At 33.9% G+C, this 9,013-nt stretch overlaps 1 long non-coding RNA gene across 1 annotated transcript; it reads left to right on the top strand.

Annotated features, from left to right (window-relative positions):
• Positions 1-1,341: 1,341 nt before the first annotated feature.
• On the top strand, positions 1,342-1,980 carry LOC149495146 (uncharacterized). The gene is made up of 2 exons (XR_016321812.1): positions 1,342-1,593; positions 1,704-1,980. It is a non-coding gene; the product is annotated as an uncharacterized LOC149495146 (long non-coding RNA).
• The last annotated feature ends 7,033 nt before the right edge of the window (positions 1,981-9,013 follow it).

The following is a 9,013-nucleotide window of genomic DNA, read 5'->3' as shown; positions in this document are numbered from 1 at the left end:
ACCCAGAAAGTATCAGTTATTCCGTTTTAGCCCCCTGGAGTTATTTAAATTATAAAGTGACCCTGATTGTTTCTGGTATTATTAAAATTGCCTAGATGTTTTCCGATTTTTGCAATTTTGGCCCAATAGTTTCTGTTTTATGCAAAATAGTCCAAACAAGTTCTGAAATTTGCGAAATGGCCCAAAATGTTTCTGTTTTTGCAAGATAAACCTAGAATGTTTTAATTTATTTGCATAAATAGACCAGAACACTAAATTTTAACATTTTCAACCAAAAAATGTTAATTTTATTTGCAAAATTGTCTTAAAAATATATTATTTTGCAATTTTGATTATAATTAATTTATTTTAATTATATGAATTAATTTGTGAGTGATTTTTTATTACTTTCTAGTTGTAATTATTTGCATTTCTTCCCCATCGGAAGATGTCATGTTTTAATATAATTACTGAGCTAGTCTAATTTGTCTGTATTGATTTAACTCTCCATCTGAGTAAATTAATTAGTGACATGAATTAGATGTAATATTTTCTCACACATTAATGTTAATTTAAGAGGCATGTTATCTCCCATCGAGTAGTATGTGCCGGTCTTATCTAATTATAATATGCAAAACATGTGATTGGTTGAATTCTCCCATCGAGGTTGCTATTCATGAATGTTGTGAATGTGTATTTTTTTTTGAATTGTGATATCAAAGTTGTATATTTGCAATTTGATTTATTCAATGTTTATTATTGATATGCTATTTTGTTTAATGCATGAAATAGAAATGGCATCATTCAGTCCCCTTGCAAACATCTTAACCCAAAACAAACTTGAGGGTCCAAACTATGTTGACTGGAAGAGGAATTTGGACATTTTGCTTACTGCTGAGGAGTATAAGTTTGTGCTTACTGAAGTTTGTCCTGAAAAACCCGGTGAGGGTGCCTCTGAGGAGGTCACCAGAGCTTACCAGAAATGGGTTAAAGCTGATGAGATGGCGCGATGTTACATTTTGGCTTCTGTGTCAAATGTTTTGCAACATCAGCATCAGAAGATGGACACAGCTTTTGACATGCTCGAAAATCTCAAGGAGATGTTTGGAGATCAAACTAGTGCAGCAAGGCAAAATGCACTGAGGGAGATTCTTACTTCCAAAATGGAGGAGGGAACTCCAGTTAGAACTCATGTCTTGAAGATGATGAGTCTTCTGAATGACATGGAGGTTCTTGGTGCTGAGGTTGACAATGCTACACAGATAGAAATGATCTTGAACACTTTGCCAGCCAGTTTTCAGTAATTTCGTTTGAACTATAACATGAATAAGATGGATTTCACTCTGTCTAAGTTGCTGAATGAGCTGGTGGCTGCTGAGACTATCATTAAGCAAGGAGCTGCACCTGTTGTGCTTAATGTTGAGCGAGGTTCTTCTTCTGCCCAGAACAAGGGTAAGAAGAAGAAAAATGCTCACAAGACTAAGCCTAAAACAAGTGGTGCATCTACTAGTGCAAGTGTTGCTGTGAAAAAGCCTAAGGGTAAGTGTTTTCACTGCAAGCAACCTGGGCACTGGAAGTCACAATGTCCAACCTGGTTAGCCAAGAAAAAGCAAGGTATGTCTCTGTTTTATATGCTGATAGTTGAAACTTGTTTAGCGGTGTTGACTACACTCCAATGGTGTGTAGATTCTGGAGCCACTAATCATGTCTGCAATTCATTGCAGGGGTTTCAGGTAACTCGTCAGCTAAATAAAGGAGATGTAAGCATTTTTCTGGGAGATGGCACAGAAGTTGCAGTTCTAGCTATAGGAAATGTTTCTTTGAATTTTGAGAATAATAGAACTTTGTTTTTGAAGGATGTTTTATATGTACCTTCAATTAGAAGGAATTTAATTTCAGTTTCTAGTTTGAGCAAGAATGGATATTCGGTTTGTTTTAATGAATTTTATGATGATTCTGTCGTTATTAAATTTAGAAAACAAATGATATGTTCTGGCTCAATGATTGATGATCTTTTTATTCTCAAAGTTTCACCTGAATTGCAAATTCCTAATTCTGAAGTTAATAACTTTGATGTCATTGTTCCATTGAAAAGAAAACGTCCTATTGAATTTAGTCATACTTATTTGTGGCATTTAAGGCTTGGTCATATTAATTTAGATAGGATTTCTAGGTTGGTCAAGGATGGACCATTGAGTTCATTGAAAGTGGAGGCACTACCAACCTGTGAATCTTGTTTAGAAGGTAAAATGACTAAGAGGCCTTTTCCTATAAAGGGTAATAGAACTAATGATGTACTTGAATTAATTCATTCTGATTTGTGTGGTCCAATGAGTGTCCAAGCTAGGGGTGGTTTTGAGTATTTTGTGACTTTCACAGATGATTACTCAAGATATGGATACATTTACCTGTTGCGCCGTAAGTCTGAATGCTTTGAGAAATTCAAAGAGTTCAAGGCAGAAACGGAGAAACGACATGGAAAATATATCAAGTCGTTACGGTCTGACCGTGGTGGCGAATACCTCTCTAGGGAATTCATTACTTATTTATCAGAACAAGGAATTACTTCACAGTTGTCTGCACCTGGTATGCCACAACAGAATGGTGTAGCAGAAAGAAGAAATAGGACGCTTATGGAAATGGTTAGATCAATGATGAGTTATTCAGATTTGCCCATTTCGTTTTGGGGGTATGCCATAGAAACGGCAGCATATATTCTGAATTTGGTTCCATCTAAGTCAGTACCTAAAACTCCTACAGAACTGTGGACTGGGCGAAAGCCAAGTCTAAGACATGTTCGGATGTGGGGTTGTCCAGCCCATGTGCTGAAAGGGAAAGCAGATAAGTTGGAATCAAAAACAGACTTATGCTTCTTTATTGGATATCCTAGAGGAACGAAAGGTGGTTTATTTTATAGTTCTCAAGATAAAACGGTCATTGTTAGCACCAATGCACATTATCTTGAGGAAGACTATATTAAAAACCATATTCCCAAAAGTCAATTAGCCTTGTATGAATTGAGAGGAGAAAATATACCAACTAGAACCTTTCCATTAGAACAACAACCTAAACCATCAATGGTTGGAGCTGACATTCCATTGCCTAGTCGTAGTGGAAGAAATGTTAGTCGACCAGTAAATCAACATCAGCCTGAATATTCAGTACCTAACATTTCACTACCACCTGAAAGTAGTGGGAGTTATGTAGAAACTGAAGTGGCAGCTGTTGATCCAAATATACAGGAGCACAATGTTGGGGCTTCTAACATTTCATTGCCTCCTGGTGATGACAGACATGTTGAAGTTCCAGAACATGATCAAGATGTAGTCCCACCAGTCATGGACTTGTCGCCTTTACAGCCACAGCAAAATGAAGGTGTGATTGCAGAACCTGTAGTACTTCGTCGTAGTGGGAGAATTAGACGACCACCGGTTCGATATACACTTTTGGGAGAAGCTTTTGATAGAATCCCTGAAGAAGTGAATATTGAACCTGTCTGTTACGATGAAGCACTACAAGATAAAGATGCTGATAAGTGGCTTGTAGCTATGAAATCTGAGATGGAGTCCATGTACTCTAATCAAGTCTGGGAACTTGTAGAACCACCTGAAGGGGTTAAACCCATCGGATGTAAGTGGATCTATAAGAAAAAGAGGGGTATAGACGGTAAAGTGCAAACTTATAAGGCAAGGCTTGTTGCGAAAGGGTTTACTCAGAAAGAAGGGATCGATTATGAGGAAACTTTTTCGCCGGTAGCCATGCTAAAGTCTATTAGAACTCTTCTATCCATTGCAGCTCATTATGATTATGAGATTTGGCAAATGGATGTCAAGACAGCTTTCCTAAATGGAAGTCTTGATGAATGCATCTATATGAAGCAACCAGAAGGTTTCATAAACAATGGACAAGAAAATTTGCTTTGCAAATTGAATAGGTCCATTTATGGGCTTAAACAAGCATCTAGGTCATGGAATACTTGTTTTGACCAGGCGATCAAAAGTTTTGGCTTTGATCAGTGTCATGATGAGTCTTGTGTGTATAAGAAATGGAATGGTAGTAAGGTTGTTTTTTCTGGTACTATATGTGGATGATATTCTGCTTATAGGGAATTGTGTAGGTATGTTGAATTCTGTCAAAGATTGGCTATCCCAACGTTTTGATATGAAGGATTTGGGAGAGGCTGCTCATATTCTTGGGATTAAGCTTATGCGAGATCGCAAGAAAAGGATGATTGGCTTATCTCAAGCACTTTATATTGATACCATTCTTGCTCGTTTCAGCATGCAGGATTCCAAGAAGGGTTTTCTTCCCTTTAGACATGGAATCACTCTATCTAAGGACCAATGTCCTAAGACACCTGAGGAGATAGAGAACATGAAGGCAGTTCCATATGCTTCTGCAGTTGGAAGCCTTATGTATGCAATGTTGTGTACCAGACCTGATATCTGTTTTGCTGTTGGCATGGTTAGCAGATTTCAATCTAATCCTGGGCGAGAACACTGGACTGCAGTCAAGCATATAATCAAGTACTTGAAAAGGACTAGGGATTATATGTTAGTTTATCAATCTGACGATCTTGTACCCATTGGGTATATAGATTCGGATTTTCAGACTGATAAGGACTCTCGGAAGTCAACCTCTGGTAATGTTTTTGTCTTGGGAGGTGGAGCCATAAGTTGGAGGAGTATTAAGCAAACTTGTGTTGCTGACTCCACCATGGAAGCTGAATATGTGGCAGCTTCTGAAGCTGCAAAGGAAGCTGTATGGCTTAGGAACTTCCTTATGGATCTAGGCGTAGTTTCTTCAGTGCAATTGCCTATTACACTTTATTGTGATAATAGTGGGGCAGTTGCAAACTCGAAGGAGCCACGGAGCCATAAAAGGGCAAAACACATTGAGAGGAAGTATCATTTGATACGAGACATAGTTCAAAGGGGAGAAGTGATAGTGACAAAGATTGCATCGGAAAACAACCTGGCAGATCCTTTTACAAAAAGCTTACCAGCAAAGACTTTTGACAGTCATGTAGAAGGAATGGGAATTAAAGTTATAGATGCATGGTTATAAGTCTAAGTGGGAGATTGATAGAGATATACTATTAACCATGCATAATTAATAGTATAGCTATGAATGATTTTCTATTGACAATTATTTCTTTGTATTTAATTGGAAATTTGCATTAAATAAATGTTATTAGCATATGAATAATAATTGTGATTAGTACATTTTGTATGTATTTAATTGGACCAAGTAGAGAATGGATGTTTAGTACTGACTGTTAAACATATTCTCTAGGACATTAGAAATAATGTTTATTGTTCTTAATCTTGATTTATTTTAATATGAGCAAACATTGATTGTCTTGTGCTTTGATTCATTAAAGGGTGAGTTTCATTATTGGAATAATATTCTCGGTGAATTGGGCAAAGATTTTTTGTGTTTGTGAAATATTAATTAATGATAGAATCCATGTCTCGGTTTAGAGTTTGATGATGCACTTTAAGTAAGCTTATAAGGTTTCATAGTGTAAACCCTGCAGGTGGATATTGAATCCGACACATGAAATAAGTTGAGCGACAATCTTAAAGTTATATTGTGATTTAAATAAATTGTCAGTAAGTTATTTAAATGACAGCATCTGTAATCTTAACATGGGGAACATTATTTTATTATGTTGTGGAATAGTAAAATAAATAAGGAGTTCAGTCATGAGTTTTTAGTGGAATAATTCATGATTAATTATAATAAGAATATGTTGGTCTACATAGGTTCTTATTATAATTAGTAGCCTGATTTATTTTATTCCTGCGGTCCCTGTAGTGCCCTAATTATTTGGAAAGTTAAGGGTGTATTAAATAATAGATAAATTATTTAGTTTTAAAATAATTGATTTTATTTTAATTAAATAATTTTTTATTTAATTTATTTTATATTAAAAAATATCTTCCTATCGAAGAGAGGTTTTTTAATATAAGATTTGAAAACCCTAAGAATATAGAGACACACGTTATTCTATTCTCTGCCACTCAGAGAGTTCCAAAAGAGAGATAGTTAGGGATTACTGCAGAAGATCGTGGGTGACTCCGAGATCTCTGAAAAGAAGACCGGTGAGCGATTCTGCGCTTCAAGAGGTCAGTTTATTGATTTGTTCGATAATGTTTTTAGTTTGCCTCATATGGTTTCGATAAGGGTTGTTTCCGCTTTATACCCGCTCCCATCAGCATGAATGGTTGTGCGTTCAAGAATCTTCTTCTTTGCTTGTGTACTTACCAATTTAATTGAGTATACTGTTTCTTAATTTGTTTATATATTGGATAAATGACGAGGCAAAAACTTTACTTCTAATTTAAAAAATAAAAAGATATATGCACAATATATATTAATATATTAAAATAATTAGTAATTTTATATTTTATTAGTAATAATTGTTAAAATTATATTATTAAATAATTATTCATTCCATTACCTTAAATTTAACAGTTTTTTTATCCCTTTTATTCTATTTTTTTATATATATATATAAACCTTGCACACGTCATCGATTAGTGTTGGAGTAAACTTGAGAGATAACTTGCGTGTCTTAAATAAAATAATTCTAATATATTCTCTCTTTTTTTTCAAAAGTTTGACAACTCTAGAGAAACAGTCAACTGCTTTTTTTAACTTTATTTTTCAATTTTTGAATTTTCATGCAAAACTTTTGCTGGTTGGATTTTCTTTTTCTCAATCCGTTCAAAATCTAGTTCCAGACTTTTTATTTTTTTTTATTTCAAAGGACTACACGTTTTGCTCATACGAGATATTTTATGGTGCTTCTCTATTCATTCCTTTGAATGTACATTCTCCTCAACTCAACCATACACGTGTCTTCCCGTCATTTTCTTTTCTGACCTCTCATATTTGACGCGTAAGCAAATTTGGGAACTGCAAAGGACATACGTGTCCAGGAAAAATTTAATTAATTATTATTCGTCTCAATTTATGAAATTCAAAAAATAAAATTTAATGAATTTACTGGATAAATAGAATAGATAAATTCTATTATGATTTTAATTTCATTGTTTTAAGAAAAAAAGAAAACCAGATCGAGATTTTTAATTTTATTATTTTTCCAAATTTCAAAAGATTTGAAAGGATCTTTCTTTTTAATAAAAAAGACCTCTCATTCCGCTGTGGTTGATGTTGTTGTGGCTGATTGTCGTTTTTCCTTAAAACGAGCAGGGATTACGTGGTCGTTCAGACGGTTAATTGACCACCGTCCGTGCTTTTCAAAGTGAACACTTGGCTGCTCCATGACTCTAGTCAATGATAGTTGACCAACTGATTAACCGTTATTCTATCCAGAAGTTTCTTCTAGCACAATCAAGCCGCCCAATGAAGATTATTGGCTCTTTAATTGTCATTGAAGTTTCGAATAAGATTTACCCTTATCCGCTCCATAAATTTTACAACACAGCGTCAAACAAATGCAAAATTTATTTATATTTTATCTTTTTTTATATAATCAACAGTAAAAAATATTTTATTCAATTAAAAAATTATTTTTAATTACCTGTACTCAAGATTAAATAATTCGTTATAATAAAAATTTAGTTAATTTGTTTCATTCATTTTTATTGTAAATGTGTAATACAAGAGTTTCTGAAAATAAAAAATTATTGTTATCATTATGCGAGTTCTAATTCATCTAGACTACAGTCAACAAAAAGAAACTAATATATATAAATATATAATATTTAGTCAAGAAGTTTTAATATTTAATTCAATTTTTTTGAATCGAAAGAGCGGATACATGGTTACGAACTTACGACACGTAAACATGTTAATCAACCGCGATGCGTCTCTAAAACGCAGTCGGTGTGGTGGGGCTGTAGAAGATACGGGCCCGTAGTAGTTGGGCCTAAGGAAGATTGAATTGCATGTGAGCCAATACACAAATCAAAAGGCCTCCTCACTAATTAATTGATTGATAATTTATGAAAATAGCCACATTCTGAAATTTATACGACACCGTTGCAAATGATATGTCGTATTGATTATATTAAAAATAGAATAATAGAGCTGTTGGGTCCGAAATTGAAATAACTCATTAATAGCAAATATGAATTTGTTTAGTTTGTTTTATGATTAATTAAGATTAAATGAGCATTGATGGCGTAAAAAGCTTTTGCTTTTGAAATTCTCTTTTTGCAATTTTACATCATCAATTTTGCAGTAGCAAGCTATAACTTGACAAAAAGCTAAGTCTGTCAGTACAATTTCTTATATATATATATATATATATGTATGTATAGACCCTACATAATTATGCAATTAGTTGATTGATTGGTTTCAAAGTGAAGATAAAATCAAATTCACACATTTCATACTCTGTCAGTCCATATGCAGTGTATCGTGTGCGTATATACATACATTCATAGGTGGGTACGTACATTAATTAGCGGATGAATATGATATACAAATCTCTCTACGTTTTTAAGATAAGAAAATATTTTTGGCATAACTTATATCAGGTATATTTACAGTGCAAATGGATTAAAAAAATTGTAATGCCCTTAAAAAGCTGATTAACAGTTTTGATATTACGGATATCATGTCAACGATGGAATTATAATTATAAACAGAGTGTGTCATTTAGCAAAGCTATTTTAAGATAAAGCGGAATAAATTCCATTTCACAAACGTTTGGCGGCATCAAAAGATGGAAGTATCCGTTTGTTTTCTGTCTCTTCTTGGCATCTCATGCTGGTTGGATAATCACTGGACTAGCCACCAACTCCTACTTACTTAGCTACCATCAAAAAAATTTTTGTTTGATTTTTTTTCCCCTTAAGTTTGGTGCTTCGAAGGACCAAAAATTTTCTAATTAAGTGTTTAATCATATTATTTTTTGCAATCAAATAATTGGTATGATTAATTTGTAAAATAAAATCACAATTTCATGAGCACTTCCATGCAATATATATATATATGGACATTGAAGAAGAATGGTGGTCGTTGGTTTATCTAAGCAACTTTTTTTTTGTGGATATGT

The sequence above is a fragment of the Jatropha curcas genome, chromosome 7 (assembly GCF_041381405.1).
Source record: "Jatropha curcas cultivar XTBG-Jc1 chromosome 7, XTBG_Jcur_1.0, whole genome shotgun sequence".
In the NCBI taxonomy this organism is placed as follows: domain Eukaryota; kingdom Viridiplantae; phylum Streptophyta; class Magnoliopsida; order Malpighiales; family Euphorbiaceae; genus Jatropha; species Jatropha curcas.
Note: the sequence above shows the minus strand (reverse complement) of the source record. Positions and strands in the feature narration are given on the sequence as shown.